Source organism: Mus caroli, chromosome 11 (assembly GCF_900094665.2).
Source record: "Mus caroli chromosome 11, CAROLI_EIJ_v1.1, whole genome shotgun sequence".
NCBI lineage: Eukaryota > Metazoa > Chordata > Mammalia > Rodentia > Muridae > Mus > Mus caroli.
The window spans coordinates 25,219,364-25,237,088 of NC_034580.1; the positions used below are offsets into that span (position 1 = coordinate 25,219,364).

At 43.0% G+C, this 17,725-nt stretch overlaps 1 long non-coding RNA gene across 4 annotated transcripts in view; it reads right to left on the bottom strand.

Moving 5' to 3' along the window:
- Positions 1–17,725, bottom strand: part of LOC110304346 — a 47,411-nt gene that overhangs the window by 3,020 nt on the left and 26,666 nt on the right. For 2 of the 4 annotated variants that reach the window (XR_003837951.1, XR_003837950.1), the window contains exons 2-5: positions 11,326–11,477; positions 6,064–6,604; positions 4,637–4,866; positions 2,956–3,079 (exon numbers count right to left, since the gene is read on the bottom strand). This is a non-coding gene — a long non-coding RNA (uncharacterized LOC110304346). The remainder of the gene's footprint in view (positions 1–2,955; positions 3,080–4,636; positions 4,867–6,063; positions 6,605–11,325; positions 11,478–17,725) is intronic. The other 2 variants (XR_003837953.1, XR_003837952.1) reach the window with 2 other exon arrangements.

Here is a 17,725-nt window from a genome sequence, read left to right on the forward strand (position 1 = left end):
ATCCCAGCACTCAGGAGGCAGAGGCAGGCAGATTTCTGAGTTCGAGGCCAGCCTGGTCTACAAAGTGAGTTCCAGGACAGCCAGGGCTAAACAGAGAAACCCTGTCTCGAAAAACAAAACAAACAAAACAAAACAAAACAAAACAAAAATTTGTACCACAATTTTCTAGTATAACTAAAACTTTAAATATTAAAAAGATTTTGCCTCTGAATCTTTTTCTGGAGCAACGGCTACTCTGCAGAACTTTAAAGCTCATTGTGTGAGAGCAAAGATTTGAAGTAAACTTCCCTTTAGAGGCATTAGCTAATAAAATACTTTTCACTTAGGAAACAATATACACTGAAAGATTCAAACTCTTAGCTTCTTGTATTGAAGCAGAGACAATAACATTTTTTTTTTTTTTTACATAATGTAAAACTATATAAGCCATACCTAGAGGCAAAATTGTCCAGTGATCACCAGTTTACTAGGAGCAAACCCTTTACAATTATCAGGACGCAAAGGAAAAAACAAATTTTCAAATCTATAATAATTTTATATGAAGTAGGCAAGCCAGATTGTAATGCTTTTATAAGTTTTACAGCCTGATTGACTTTTTTTTTTTTTTTTTTTTTTTTTTTTTGAGAGGGTTTTTTTTTGTAGCCCTGGCTGTCCTGGAACTCACCTTGTAGACCAGGCTGGCCTTGAACTCAGAAATCCGCCTGCCTCTGCCTCCCGAGTGCTGGGATTAAAGGAGTGTGCCACAATGCCCGGCTCTGATTGACTTTTTGTAAATTTTGAATTTAAACTTTATTTAGAACAACATCTGGATAAATCTGTAACAATGTTGTTTTAGCTAAAAAGAAATTCCCCTGAAGACAGGCAAGAACTTCCCCAGGCACAGTTTGCAAAACAAAAGAAACACTGCATAAGCCGCTGAGGCTGCTCTGAGCTTTGTATTAACTCAAATGTAAATTAATTAATTAATTTATTTATTTTAATTTGAGCATACTGCCTCCTGAGTCTTGGCCCTGTAGTGAGAAACAATTTCACTGTCGATTCTCCAATTTCGGACAGTCTTTATTAACATGATTATACTTAAAACATTTCTTATAACTTTAGTATTGTGAAAAAGTTGCTTGTATGGATGGTAATCCCCTGCAAGGCAGCAACCTTAGCCAAACTGATTGTAGGAGAGTCCAATTTTTGCACAAAGATGAATATATAGATAAGTCTGTCTTTGTTTTGTATGGCCGGATGGCTCCAGAGAGCTGCATTAGCACTCTCATAAGATGATTACTCTTGTAATCATCCTAATTACAATATATAGGTGAATTAAAGATCTTAAATTTGCAATTAAACTGCAAACTGCAGTCAATGGAACATTGGCAATTTTAACCATAATTTTTAAGTATTTTATGCAACGTTAGAATATATATATATATATATATATATATATAACTTTTGGTAAGCAAAACCCAATTTTAAACAATTTATTATCTTAAAAATCAATATCAGAAACATCACTTTAATGTTATGAAGTTTGGCTGCCAATTTATACATATGAATGCATGACATTGTAAATTTTAATGCTTCATTAATATAGAGACATTGTTTTGTATCTCATCTCTTATAATCCACTTTTTTAGGATAAGAATTACATAAAATATCTCAATTTAGAAGTATCCTAGAGGCCTGGTTTTGGGGGCTGGCTTTTGCCACGTGTTGTTATTTAAAATGACTCTAACCCTGAGTGACCAATTTAAAGTTAACTTTCTGGTAACCAATGTTACACCTTTTTTTGTTTTGTTTTGTTTTTTTTTTTTTTTTTTTTTTTGGTTTTTCGAGACAGGGTTTCTCTGTGTAGCTCTGGCTGTCCTGGAACTCACTCTGTAGACCAGGCTGGCCTCGAACTCAGAAATCCGCCTGCCTCTGCCTCCCGAGTGCTGGGATTAAAGGCGTGCGCCACCACGCCGGGCTCTGTTTTTGTTTTTTAATTAGGTATTTTCCTCATTTACATTTCCAATGCTATCCCAAAAGTCCCCCATACCGACCCCCCCACACCTTTTTAATCATACCCAATAACTTATATAAGCCAATATTTCATGACCAAGACATGTAGAGCATATTTATACCTTTAAGACCAGTCAGAAACCAAATGAAATGGCTACACGAATCTTATAAATTTAGACCAATCAAAGAATTTTACTTTTTTTAGCTATAATTTTAAGATAAAAAGTGCTTTGTCATTTGTTGAACCCAATTGTAGAGATTTTTCTAGGAAAAAACAACTATTAGCTTTTTTGCCTTAGAGCTAAGAAATTGTAGACTCCTTTTTTTTTTTTTTAAGCAGGAGCTATCCTACTGTGTATAACTCCTGGCTACAGTGTAGGGCAAATTAAATCAGCCTCCACTGTGTAAACTGACTAAATCAAGAGATTGAAAGCCAGCAGATAAAGTTTTAACCTTTCTTTCTTTTTTTTTTTTTTGAAAACATGAAACATAGAACAACAGTCATTCATAAAGCAAAACAAAGACAGACATGAATTGACACGTGGACATATTGGTGCACCAAACACAGACAATATAGAGAAGGTAGAGAACTTGATGTAACCAGATCTAAGAGTGTCTCTTGTAGGGGCCAGAGAGAAGGCTGGACGTCTCCGGATTTCCCTCTGTCTCTGGGAGAGTTCTGAAATTCATTTTTTTTTTATTTTTTTACTCTTTTTATTTTATTTTATTTTATTTTATTATTTTACGCCCTATTTTTTTTTTTTTTTTCGCCTGATGCAGTTTTTGACTGTGGACAAATGCCTGTTTTCTTTTTCACTCCCATTTTTCACTGTCAACCCCTAGCTGATATCAGCGCTTGGGCCAACGCTGACTCAGTCTAGCCTGTATCCTTTTGCACCTACAGCAACAATTTCGAAAAGATGAAATTTAAAGCCAGCGCTAGCATAAATACCTGTTGCTCACTGTGCTGGATACATCTTCTTAATCTTCCTGTAGAGCTCTACCAAGACAGCGTTCTCTCGGTTGATCCACCCGTATTTAAGTCCCTGTTTAGTGTTCAGGCGCCTTCTGTAGCTGCCTGCGGGAGCTGTAAAGGAGGGAATGGCGAGAGAAGTAAAGAGATCAAGACCAATTTTCTGATCATGGCCCGATGTTTACTAGCAGTCTGTGCTTATATAGGGGGAGGCCCATCTCCTGCCATGCCAGGCTTCTTGATGCTTTGTTGCCAAACTGTTAGTACTAGTCTGTCAGAGCTGTTAGCATTAGGTCATCAATTCCACAGGTTGTCAGCTCTCTCAGGAATATCTCAAAAAGTCAGTTCAGCCTCTCAGCTGTAGAGGAGTCTTGGAGAAGAGCAGCTGCAGGTGGCAAAACAATAGAACCCTCTAGGTCAGAAGGCTCCACCCCAGGTGGTCTCATTCACGGTGGCAGCAAGGTCTGAATCAGCCTGCTCAAGGCTGGGGGAGGCTACACTCTGTAATATGTAATAGCTAGTGTGGAGTCAGGTGCCTTCAAAACCTACTTAGAGATGATGTGGGTGCAGGTTGTTCATTAGCAAGCTTTCTTGATGTTAGCACTGTGAACAAGGAAGAAAGGAAGCAGGACTGGACTTGAGAAAAGTTTAGCTCTGAAGTAGTTCCAACAAGGTGGATGTTTAGGGGCCTCTCTGAGGTGCCTCCAGATGGAGCTATGGGCTGGGCCTTTAGCCTTCTGTGCCAATGGATGGATCTGCCACCAGAAGTCATGGGCTTGAACAGCAATGCTTATGGGCAGTCTTCTTCCAGAGTCTTTCCAACCACTCAAGAGAGTGCATTCTTTGCTTATTATGGTATAATCTGAGGTGTTGGGTGACACTAGGATCTAGGGCACTGGAAGGCAGTCAGGTCTGCAAGTTCTGTTGAGCTGCTCTGGGTGTGCCTGCAGGCTGAAAGCGTGAGGTTAAGCTGGGGAGAACAGACTGGATTTGTACTGCTTTGAGAATGCTCTGGGAGCCTTCCTATTGTGCTGGACTCATTCTGTAATCCTTGGTTCCTTTTTCCTTTGCAGTGCTTGAGACAGAACCAGAGCCTTAGGCATGCTAGACAGGAGCTCTGCCACTAAGTGACACCCCCTCTCTCCTGTTTCCTTGATGGTAAAGTGTTCAGAGAGCAGTGGGGGCTTGTCTGTGTGAACGTGCTCCCTGCCCTAAACTGCTCCTGCTCAGGAGCATAGCGATCACCATCAGTGACCACCTCTCCATGACTCCCCAAAGCATCTGAATCCAAAAGGCCTGTTTGCCTTGAGGTCCTGAAGAGCTGAGACAGTGGTTGCTGTTGTTTCCCAGGCTCATGCCAGGCCTTCGGTAAATAAGCATGAGATGAAGTCATCAAAGGCACCAGTGTCATAGTGTATCCGAGAAGGCTGCAGTTACTAGAAGTTGGAGGGTAAAAATGAAAGAGTAGGAGGACCCTGGATCCCACACAGACTCTGTTCCTGTTGTGTATGTTCATTTAATGTCAAAAACTGGGGGGTGGTAGCAGCATTATTTTGAGGAAGGGGTCAGCTGGAGGCTACTGCTTGTGAAAATAACTCCCACCCAACCCCACACAACACAAACACACACCGAGCAACTCTTCCTCCAGACTCTTAGTGGGGCCCTACTTACTCAGCAAAAGAACAAAGAAGTGATTTCAGCATCTTGAAATTGGAATAGCAATCGCCAAACAGGATCAGCAGAATCGTTACATTCCAGAAAATTCGGGACCTCAGAGGTTTCTCTGTACTCTTGACAATGGTGGCAGATTGCTGACAGCCCACACTGAGTTGCTCTATAAGAGTGTGCTCCTGGGCCTGACTCCAGAAAGATGGAGAGGAGGAAGGATAAGACACTTTTGCCTGGAATTAGAAAGCATTGAACACTTTGGTCTCATCTCCTAGAGGGCACGGCCAAACTTTTCAGCTAATTAAAGGCAAACATTTCTCTATTGCCAAGCAAGGGAAGGACAGCAGAATGGTCAGGACCTGGAGGTCCTGAGGACATGTGAATATGTCAGTTAGGGGCCAGACAGGAAATGAGAATTTATCTCAAATGGGTAAAAAAGTTATAAAGGGATTATGGATAAATATAGTGATAAAGGAACAAATAAAGAATGTTTAAGGCCCAGAGACTTTATTTATCCGAAGCTAATTATTACCTTCCTGGGGGAAGGAGACCCTGAATTTGAGTTATGAGTATGGGGGACTATAGAAATAGAGACTGTGGACGCTGCCATAAATCAGGGACACACAGCTATGGGCTACTGTTGCAAACAGGGCACCCAGAGCAGGGAGGGGTTGGGAAGATGCCCTCCCCTCACTTTCCCCACTGGGTATCCCCCACTGGCCATCCCCCACTGGCCAAGTGGTAGCTAACTGTCAGGAAGCTCTGTATGACCAAGGACCAGCCTCCTGGGAGCTGAAGCTGCATAGATGTGGGTTGAATGAAAAAGCAGCCAGTCCTGGATGCTAGAGAAATGGTGCAGTGGCTGAGAGCATTTGCTCCTCTTCCAGAAGACCCTAATTGGATTCTCAGCACCCAAGTCAGGTGGCTCACTCTCACTATGGGATCCTCTGCAGGCATCTGCATGCATGTACACACACAGAGACACACATGTACACACGCACATGCCTTTAAGAATAACCAGTAGCGCCGGGCGTGGTGGCGCACGCCTTTAATCCCAGCACTCGGGAGGCAGAGGCAGGCGGATTTCTGAGTTCGAGGCCAGCCTGGTCTACAAAGTGAGTGCCAGGACAGCCAGGGCTACACAGAGAAACCCTGTCTCGAAAAACAAAAAAAAAAAAAAAAAAAGAATAACCAGTAGCATACTGATGAGTTATGTAATTATTGTGTATTATTTATAGGAAAAAGTTTATAAATCAAGCCTGGTGGTAAAGATCTTTAATTTCAGTAACAACTTGGAAGGCTGAGATAGGAAGATTACAAATTCAAGGCCAATCTGGGATACAAAGTATTCTGGTTAACTTATTGAATCTGTCTCAAAATTAAAAAAAAAAAAATTAAAAGATGATATAGCTTAGTAACAGAATGCTCACCTAGCATCCACAAGATGATAGCACCAACACCAAATACATTCGCTCTCAGTATTATTTTGTAAAGGAGGCAGATCCAGGACTCTTTGGAATGCAAGAGGTTGATAAATAGAGCACACTCACAATGGTAGCATGCCAGGCTAATGAGCTGATGAAGAACCCAACAGAGGCCAACCCTGGACTACCAAGTAGAACAGACATCCCTGGGAGAGTGAGCACTTGTCCACTGTCTTCACACTCTCAGTCCCCCACATTTGAGCTTTCTTCCCACAAGGTGGTCACATGAGGAGCCCTGTGGAAATATGCTGGTTAATTTTCCTTGGAAGAGTGACCTATGGGGCATTTTCCTTATTAATGATTTCTGTGAGAAGATCCAGCCCACTGTGTGAGATACAACCCCTGAGTAGGTGGTATTAGGTTGTACAAGAAAGCAAGCTGAGCAAACCACAAGGAAGAAGTCAGTGAGTAGCCTTTCTCCATAGTCTCTGCTTCAGTTCCTGTTTTCAGGTTCCTGCCTTGGCTTTCTTCCCTGACGGACTGTAACCTGTAAATTAAAAACAACAAACAAACAAAACACCTTTCTTCCCCAAGATGCTTTTAGTCATGGTTTTATTTCAGCAACAGAAATATAAGTAGATCAGAGCTCTCAGAAGAACACATGAGCTCTGCAGTTGAGTACGTACTTGTGTCTCCAAATCTCCATTGATTATTTTCCTAACTCAGTACTCCATATGCAAGCTGGAGTGATGACCCCACCATGACCAGAGGCAACTAGGGAGCAGGAACCGACATGGGCATTAGCCTACTTTACTGTGAGGTAATCCAGGCAGGAGCAGACATTTGATCCAAAGTGCAAGGTCTTTCATATAAATACTTCATCACCCCAAGTCCTTGCTGAGCTGAGCAGGAACCAGATGTTGTTGCACCCTGAATCCTGTCTCCTCTCAGGGGAGTGGTGGCTGAAGTGGGAGAGTGCTTAGGAACCTGTAGTTAGGAGTCAGGGTTCCCTCCTCATGACTGCCATCTGCCTTCTGAGTCACTTTTCTTTGTTTTAATTTTGCCAACTACAAACTAGATATGATTTCTCAGCCTAGCTCCAATGCCCTTTCCTTGGTGCAAAGATCAAATGTGATGGATGACATGTGAAAAGGGAAAATGACACAGCGAGGCAGGAAGGGAATGTGCTGAGAGCACACCAGTTATTAGTACTGTCTGTCTTTTCAGAAAATGCTTGAAGGGACCTGAGCCATATCTCAGCTGCTTTTATGTGCTTATTATTTAGCAGATGTTTCATGAGTAACTGCTATTTGCCAGAAGCTCATTTTCTGCCTTATGGTTTGATAGGACTCTTGGACATTTTTCACTTTTCAGGTCTGACCTTCAGAGGTTTTGGTTTAGCCTCTTCTCTCTAAGGACAACAGGAGCCATAGAAGAAATTGGATGCCTGTCATAGGGTGCTAGGCATTGACTGAAGTCAGAGTCTCCCCACCCCCATTTGTTATCTCAAGTTTTATTGGCATTTTTGCCCTTTTTGCCTCGGGAGCTGCAGGCTGAGTTTGCCTAGGGAGCAGGGACATTCAGTAGCCATGTAGGGTATCATGGCAGCAGCATAAGCTGGTCACCAAGGAGTTCATGTCAGGTTGTACTTTAAAGCACATCTGCTGTGGCTGGTGGAACACAAAGCCTTCCCACTTGGTGATGAAGAGACATAGGAAGCTGGTCACCACTGTGGGGGACAGCCCTGGTGATCATCAGGGATTCATTGATCAATGGAGACTTTGTACTTTACCAACTGCCAGCCAGAAGCTGAGAAAGCCAGGCTTCGGAAGGAAAAAGGCACACGTGCATGGCAAATTTTATTAAATTCTCTTAGAATGTTAGATTCTGAGAAAGAATCAAAGGAGCCAAGAGCTCTCTCCTGGCAGAGCAGTTCAGGAGCCCTTGCCTGTCATGAAGGGGCTCCCTTCTGAGCTGGGTCTAGGCTAATGCCACACTGCCTCCATGTCCTGAGTCCATTGCCTCTGTGAAGAAGACATTTCTTTGATTCATTTATCAGGAATTCATGTTGCTAGGTGCCTACCAGATACTTGGCTTCTCTGATAGAATCAGCCTAATCCAAAAGAAAATTGTAAATGATTGCTAAGTAAATAGAGTGTTCCTTCTTACTGTGATGGAGAAAAAAGAAAGAGGTAAGGTGAGATCTTAGGAAGTTGACATCTCGGCACTTTCAAAATGTAACCCAGCTCCAAGGTTCCAGAAATAGGTCCTGGTGAGGATGCCATAGGGCCACCCTCCCACTATGCTCTTTCCTTTATATGACCAAGGACTCAGTGGCATCTCCAATACTTGGTAATCATTTCTGTATCTATCTCCACTCACCCTGCTTTCTTATTGTTCCCAGACCTACTCTCTTTATTTACTTCACACAGAGTGAATTAGGATGCTGAGCAGATGTGTCAAGTGTCTGGATGGGCAGTTATTGGATGTTGTGTAGGGCTGCAACAACCTGCTTCTCCTCACTATAGTTAGTGAGTAGGAGTCATAAGGGTGGTGAAGATGGACCACCTTCAGGGGCTTTGTCTTATTTTAGCTTCTCCTCCTCCTTTTCCTCCTCTTGTTCCACCTCCTCCTCCTCTTCTTCCTCCTTCTCTTCTCCTTCTCTTCCTCCTTCTCCTTCTCCTTCTCCTTCTCCTTCTCCTCCTCCTTCTGTTTTGCTTGCTTGTTTGTTTGTCTTTCAAGACAAGATTTTTCTATGTAGCTCTGCCTGTCCAGGAACTCTCTCTGTAGGCCAGGCTGGCCTTGAACTCCCAGGGATGCCCCAGCCTCTGCTTCCTGAGTATGCCAGCACCCAGCTGCTTGCTTCCTTCCTCCCTCCCTCCCTCCCTCCCTCCCTCCCTTCCTTCCTTCCTTCCTTCCTTCCTTTCTCTCTTTCTTGAAATGTATAGAGATGTTCCTGCCAGTTTGACTTTCATTGTCTCTCAGCCCCTGGACACTGTTTTGGTTTAAAGAGATCTATTACTAGTGCTGCAGAGGGTCATGGGTGCCAGATTCTTGAAGGAGAAGACCCATTGACTGGCTATTTTCATAGGTGCTATATTGGCTGCCCAATCAATATTGATTTTTAGACTCTCCTCTAATCACACTGCATTATGCTGCAATGGCTCAGGGCCCTTGTACAGATATTAACTTAAAACTATTTGTTTTCTGGAAGTGGCTTTTCTTATCTAGCTGACAACTGTCCTGGCTCCTCTTTGAGCTGTACCCCAGGTCCCTCGGGGAAGCTCCTCCCATCAGGTAAGCTCAGGGTAAATTGGCCATTATACTTCTCAGATTGATAAGAGATAAGTGTCTGTTTGCCCTGAGATAATACATACAGAAAGGTAAGCCCCAGCCAGTCAGTTTACCTACCAAACTGCTTTTCTGGAGCTGAGACTAGCTCAGCCTTTCTTCTCTTACTGCTTGCTTCCTGTTTTGCTGATTGTATGAATAACCATGTGGCCTTCCTGCTATCTCTGGGGACTGTTTGGCTTTTCCATGGCTGCTTTAATGCCCTGTGCTAGCATGTGGTCTTCTTCTTCTTCTTCTTCTTCTTCTTCTTCTTCTTCTTCTTCTTCTTCTTCTTCTTCTTCTCCTTTTGTTTTTTTTTTGTTGTTGTTGTTTTTTTTGAGACAGGGTTTCTCTGTGTAGCCCTGGCTGTCCTGGAACTCACTCTGTAGACCAGGCTGGCCTCGAACTCAGAAATCCACCTGCCTCTGCCTCCTGAGTGCTGGGATTAAAGGTGTGTGCCATCAACATGCTTTCTTAAAGGCCATGTTATGCTGGCTGAAGCAGAACCTAGGCTGCCAACAACAGCATCAGAATATACAAGCTATATGCAAGGGCATTATTTTTAGCTATCTCTAATGGCAGCTTTGATATCTGTCTGGCTCCTTTGCTGCTGTGTTTATAGCAAGTCACATAGATTCTGTTTCTCTCATTGATTTGTATCTGATTCGGAAAGAGCCCTGCCCTTACTTTGGTGTCAAGGCTTCCTGCTGTGAGTTCCCAAAAATTGTTTTAACCTAGATGAAGCATTCATTGAGCTTTGGTCTAATTAAGGAGATAAGATTTACACACACACAATAATATGCTTTTTATAGTATGTTAATTGTCAAGAGAACAGGTTTCTGTAGCATCTCAGGCACCTTGATTTTGGACCTGAGGGATTTCAATAAGTGAAATGGAGTGTGAGCATTGTTGGCAAGGAGCAAAGCTCCAGCAAGTATCAGGGGCAAGAATGTGTCTAATGAATTCTTGGACAGTGGGGACCAGTCAAGCACCGTCCTATGTGAGGCACATGGTAAATTCAAAGTAAGGGTGTCCACTGCTCTTGTCCTCAGTGCCTCCATAGACCAGACTGTGAAATGTCCCCCCAACACAATGGAAAGGCTTAGAAAAGCCTAAGACTTGAACTGAAACCAAGAACATGGTCCAGGGGTTGTCACCTCTCCTAGCATAGCACCCAGATGACATAATCCCAGTGAAGCTGCAGATTATGTTTAAAGAAAACACTTAGAAAGAAGATTGGCATGAGGAGTGTGCAGAGAGCAAGCGCTTCCATGCTGCAGTAGATTTAGAGAGCAAAATGGAAAGAGGAGAAACCAGGATGAAGCACAACCATGCTTTAAAAGCAAGCCTTCTAGCTCAGACTGCTGCTGCGTCTCCTATTGCCTTTGTGACCGTGGCAGCAGTCTTCAAGCCTATGAAATCTTCCAGGTTGGTAGATTCTTTGGCTCTTTTAACTTGTCCCAAATGCTTGCTTTGAGTTTCTTCTCCCTGTTTACAGAGAATCCATGACCCTTAGATGCTGTAACAGTTAACAGACTCCGAGTTATTTTTCAAGGACAAATGATTAATGAGACAGGTGTTTTGTTTCTACCTGAGCATGGCTGGAGCATGGTTAAGTTCTCGTGGCTTCTCTAAGAGAACTTGGATTGATTTATAGAGAAGCAGGTAAATAATCACCAGCACTTGGGAGGCAAAGGCAGAGGCAGGCAGAGGTCAGCCTGGTCTCCATAGAGACATCTAGGCCAGCCAGAGCAGCACAGTCTCAAAAAACAAACAAACAAAACCCCAAAGGTCCAACAATGAACATTTATTCACAAATTTTTTGTTCCGTGTTCAAATTACTCTCTGCTAGCTGTGATTAATAAGGATTGCTTATTATTATTAATTATTATTATTAATTATTGTCCCATCAGCACACACCATCAGGATACTACACACCTGAATCGAGAGGAAGTCCCAGATGCTTGTTCTAATAGAACCATGATATATCCATGTGATGGACCAGTTCTTCAGCAGCTTCTGCCAGTCTCTTGGCCATAGGCTTCAGCCTCCTTCTCCTTAGGACTTCATGAAGCTGTCTCATAGGAATCCTAGAGGGCAGTAGACCAGGAGAAGTGAGAGAATGATCTACAGAGTGGGGAGTAAAATCCGATGTGATTTTGTCCTGCCAGGGGGCTCAGACTGGCTTATCTCTGATGAAACTGGTCTTCTCTCTACAACAAAGAGGGGAACTCAGTCTGATTTGACCTAGGCTCCATTGACTTCCTCTGATTAGCTGAGTGGAAAGCTCAAGAACTAGCATGGGTTCTACGGGTAGTAGGATTTGAGGGATTGACTCCTGGAGTGGATATAGTCCCGAGGGCAGCAGCTATTGGTTAAGCTCAGGAGACCCTGCAGAAGATCATAAGCTGTGGGATTCTGTCTTTTCATGCTTCTGTGAGAATGGATGCAAGTAAGAGAGGAGGGACTGACACAGAGCTGTGTCCAACAGGGGCTTCTGGAGACTAGAGTCAGCTGTGGCAAGTTTACTTCCAGATTACAAAAAAACATAAGGGTGTACGCTTCTGGTATGCTAGCCTCCTCCTTCCTCACACTGAGGTTTCTACCAGTGTGAATCTTTTGTTACAACAGTTCCAGGCCAACAGGAGCAGAGAGCATGTTGCTCCTGGTTTTATTTGGGGAGGTGCCTCTGACTCACTGAGAGAATCGGTTGATCTTTTGTACCTCAGTTTCTCCTACTGAGAAAACAAGAGGATACTTGCCTGTTGCAGATCACAAGGCTGTGGGAAAGTAATGTAATGCAAATAAAGACTATTTACTCACAGCTCATCTATTTGTGCACAGTAGTATTTGGACCTGAACATTTATTGTGAGCGAGCCAGCCCATGGTGACCTGACAAATATTGCCAAGTGAAACCCAACTAATTGTTTCAGTCAATATTAGTTTCATTCTCTTTCTAAGTCATATTGCGTAACAGCTGGTTCTATTTATTGAGCAACTCTCATGTGTCAGTCACTCTGCTAGACATTATCTTTTTAGATATTTTACTTTATGGCATGAATGTTTCACCAGAATGTATGTATGTGCACCACATGCCTGCTGCCTGCAGAGGTCAGAAAAGGTTTCTGGGTCCCCTGGAATTGGAGCTACAGATAGTAAGTAGTACCAGGTAGGAGCTTGGAACTAAACCTACATCCACTGCAAGAGCAGCAAAGACTCATAGTGGCTGAGCCATCTCTCCAGCCCCTGTCTTGAATACTCAAGTATGGAAGATTGGTCCTCCTTTACACATGTGGAGGGTGGGGTATAGGCAGTCTAATAAAGTGAGGGACTAGAGGATTCTAAGTCAGTTCTATGTGGCTCCAAAATTATCCCATTCTATTGAGCCTCACTGGCTCCTGCCTTTACTTCTGAAATTTCTGAGGGAAAGTGAATGCAGTCTGCCCTGAAGAGGCAGCTCCTAGAAGGAAAGGCTCCAGCTGAGTTCAGTGCTAAGCGTCATCTTTCTCTGCTTCTGGCTGCAGCATCATCTGAAACTGAACTCCCTTGTCTGTGGAGAAGATGATATGTTTCTGGTTTCCAGCCAGCCCAGGAAATGAAAGGTTTGTGTGAGACACACTTGTTCCAATTGGGCTCTTCTCTCTCCACCCTTAAACTCCAGGAATGGGGTGAGTCCCTCTTACAGCCCCATCTGACAAAAATTTGGGGGGAAAGGGGAGTTTTGGATTTCCCAGCATGTCGGCTGCACTTGCACCCAGCAGAAGACCCAGTTTCCGGTAATATGACTTCCCTAGAAGCTATTAACTCTGCCCCAGTTCTTCTTATCACATGTATGTTTACCCTCCTTGGGATGTTTTCAGACAGTGGGTGTGGTGGTTGATGAGTTGAAACCTGTCCTGGTTATGCACTGAGACTGGCTCTTATTATTACTTGCCTAATGTGGCAGCTTGCAAAACAGTTTCCATGGCTCTCAGCATATCCAGGCGTGCACTGCCGTACATCTGTTCCTGCAAAAGTTTGCCATTCAGAAATGTTTGGATCTGGCAAATGCTATCCCAACATCCCCTAAATATCACTGCCAGGTGTTCTAGATTCTATCAAGTTGACAATCCTCACTGCTGTCACACTTGCTAGTTGTATTGCAATAGATTGAAGCCTCAGAAAAAGTCTCCAGTCACTTAGGCAATGTCATTGCCAGGCTCAGTATTGATCTAGCTAGTTATTTCAGTGGCTGAGCTGCTGGCAACCCCTTTATCGTCTACAGTAACAGCCTTTGGTAACTGCTGGTTTTATCGATGCATTCCAAAACTCAAATGCCTAGGAATTTAGAAAAGAAATTCTGTGTCATATGATCACCAGTAACATTGCATATGTGAGGACACATGTGTGTGTGGTAATTGCCACTCTGAGGGTTGTTTAGGGTAAACTTGCTCTTGGTGAGACCAATGTTTCATGGTACATCTTTAGTTATCACAGCACAAGAGGTTGGCTACCAGCTGTCTTAGTTTCTCTGACAAACTTCAGGAAGAAGAGGTTTACTATAGCTCACAGTTCACGATGCCATTGTCCACGTGGCAGGGCAGTGGAGGTGGCAGCAGCTTGGTCCAGCTGGTAACACTGCACCGACAATTAAGAAGCAGACAAAAAAGTGAATGCATTCAAGCCAGTGCTCAGCTTGCTTTTTCCAGTTTATATATTTCAGAATTCTGTGCTCAAGGAATGGTCTCCACCCACAATTAAGATGGGTCTTCCACAAAACAAACAAACAAACAAACAAACAAATAATAAAACAAACAGTCAATATAATTCCCCATAGGCATGGCCAGAGGGCCATCTTCCAGGTTATTCTAGATTCTGCCAAGCTGAAAATTCACACTTGCTAATTGGGCTGAAATCACAAAGACCCAGAAATATGCTCCTATCAGCCTTGCCCTAAAAAAATGCAGATTTTACCACACTAATGCCTTTCTTAAGGCTCAAACATCTGGTTGAAAGTCTTTGTCTACTGTACACTCTTGCAGGCTCTTCTGACAAAGCCATGAAGAGCCTTTCATACTTTATCTAAAGCGCGCACTCTCTCTTTCTCTTTCCTTCTCTCTCTCTCTCTTGTTCTTTGTTTTTTAGAGACAGGGTTTCTCTGTATAGCCCTGGCTGACCTGAAACTCATTCTGCAGACCAGGCTGGCCTCGAACTCAGAAATCCGCCTGCCTCTGCCTCGCATGCACCACCACCGCTGGGCAAATCAGGCTCTTAACACCAGGTGTATCAGGCTATTTGCTGACACCATGACTGTAGTGAGAAGACTTGGTCCTCAGTTTTCTGACACTCACAGCTGATTGTGGAAGACAGGTGTTGAATTGCATGTTGGGGCCTGGAAAGGTGGCTCAGTGGTTAACAGAGGACCAGGTTTCAAGTCCCAGCACCCACATATATGCAGTTCCAGGTGATGCAACACTCTCACCCAGACATATATGCAGGAAAAATACCAATGCATGTAAGAAGAAACATTGAGAAAATTAAAAAAGAAAAGAAAAGAAATTGCATTGTTACAAGGGCTGTTAAAGTCTCAGAGCTTAACAGTCTGAGACTTAACTCTGGGGTAGCCACCCTCTGCAGTATCATCTCAGAATCTCTTTCCCATCTAAGGTAAAACAGATTACACCCTAGGTGGGGAGGTAGCTTTGGGCTCAAAGGTTTAGTATTCTAAGTTCTTGTGAGTCATGTAAGATTCAGGGAGGATGGGGTATCCAATATCCATACTGAATGGAGACTCAAGAATCAAGGACTTCCAGTTTTGTTTCTTCAAACTGATATATAGAAACAGAATCAGGTGGAAGGCAGGCTTTTGTCTTTGCAGATAGAATCCCAGAGGATGGTGGCTAGGGATTGCACACAAAGGGAGCAAACAGTTTGACATTGACGAACCCCAGCGATGCTAAGAGGGACAATCATCTTTTCTCCTTGGCAGTCCCTTCATGTGTGTGATTGATAGTATGTTGCCACCTCTCAAAATGATTTACTTTTAGTTATATGTCCATGTCTATGTATGCATTGAAGGGGTGCCTCAGGAGGCCAGAAGAGGGAACTGGAGACCCAGGAACAGACAGAATTGGAGAACTGGAGTTACAGACAGTTGTAAGCTGCCTCACAAGGATGCTGGGAAATGAACTCAGGTCCTCTGAAGAGCATCAAGTCATCATAACCAATGAGGCATCTCTCCAACGTTTGCTTGTTTCTCTTTGTGGCTTGTATCTCTCAATAATGCAGATGACGAGATAAGGGCTGGACTTGCTCTTTCATTCTAGTTATATAAAATCTTTAGTCCCAGAGAGTGATTTTTATTAATAGAGATAATACTAATGGTAACTAGACGATTAAATGGTTTAGGTGGAAACCAGCTGTCCAAGGTGGATGGTTCTATGTCCGCTGCTCAAGACACTCAGTAAAGGTAATTCTTCATAGTGGTGTAGAATCACTGAGCACTGGCGGTCATATGCAACTTACCATGATATTGCATCCCAGTGTTCAAATTCAGGACAAGAACTCAGGCACACCTGCAAAGGCCATCAACTATACAGTAAAGCCTAGAGATGCTATCCTTCAGCTAGACTATTAAGGGCTCTGGAAGTTATTGAAAGATATACGCCACAGAACAAAACAGACAGGGGCTGGAGATGACTCTGTGCTTATGAGCACTTGCTGCTCTTCCAGAGGACCGGAGCTCAGTTTCCAGCACCCAGGGATATTTCTAGGCTGTTTTGCCTGAAATCATTTCTTCTTTTGTAGCCTGCACTTTTTTGTTAGAACCTTTTGGTGCTTTAAATACTGCCTCTGAAGATGTTTTTCAGCTTTAGAAGCTGAGATGATTGCCTCTAGTTGTTCACAAGCCCACTTAATCACCCTAATAGAACCCTAGCTGCTTGAAAGGGTTTCTTCAGGTGACAGTTTGCAAACAGCCTCTAATTAGCACATGGGTTAACTATCATTTGCACAATGTTTCCCTTCTGGGAGCTTGAAGGCAAGTGTTGTGATAGAATGGTCAGTCAACCTTGGTGGGAATACAGGATATAAAATGCAATATTACTGATATGAGCAATAAATAATAATGATAATCTATATGTAAGTGGTGTAATCCCTGACAATTATCTCTTGCAGTATCTTGCCTCCCAGGCCCAGAATATCCTGAGGATGAAAATCACATTCTAATATTTTCTGGAAAACTCTCTGGTAGGCTCATAAACAGTGTGTACACTGAGTACACAGGGTTCTTCTTAAAATTAATTTAAAATTATTGCTTGATAACTTCATACACATACATAATATATTTTGATAAGCCCCCAATTCTCCTCTTTTATTTCCTTGCTACTTCTGAAATCCTTCCCAACATCTCATTTTACTACTTTTGTGGCTTAAGAAAAAAACCAACTTACTCTGCTTAACTGTGGTTGTCCCATGTGCACAGTGGATGTGGAGTCTTTACTGGATCATGGGCAGCTTACTGGTGGCTTCACTTATGAAGCAAAAATCACTCCCACTCTCCCAGCAGCCATTAGCTACCAACAGCTTCTCAGGTAGGAGTGGGAAGCATGTGTCTCTCTCCCTTCTATGATGGGTTCCTTACTGTGTCAGATAATCATAGTGGCTTGTGAGTTCATGAGTGCTATGCCGTCCTGTGTTCAGAAGAGAGCATTTTACAGCACTTCTCCCATTTGTCTGCTCTTCTCCCATAATCTCTGCCCCCTCTTCTGAAATATCCTCTGGGCCTCAGGGTTCGGTGTGATATTCATATCTTGTTTAGGGCTGAATACTCAACACTGGTAAGTGTACAACATTCTAATTCCTTCTTCTAGGTTCTATTGGGCAAAATGACCACCTTGTGAGGACTTGAAAGAAATTTGGAGTGAAAATCCAAATATCACGTGGTCCCTACAATGAAATGATCAAAATAGTGTCTATCAATTCAACCTGTATTATCCTCAAGGTGTTACTCAAATACATGGGAAGCTACATGGGAAACATAGACATAAGTCTATGTTTTAGTTCATGTGGCCACTTACTATTGCAGTCATGTGGAACCTTGTACTATACAAATGAATGAAAATGGCTATCATCCTTGTTTCTCTGAAAACTCTGTTATGAAGGTCAGTAGGATCACAGGTGTCCTCTTATGTCAGGCAAAGATTGTCACAATGTCGTAAATACCAATATTGTTAACTACCGATTAATTAATAAGTCTAGCGATTGATTCAGGGTCTTGCCTCTGCTAAGGAAGCACCCTACCATTGAACTATATTTCCAGACCTTTTAAAACTTTTATTTGGGGCCAAGTCTCATACT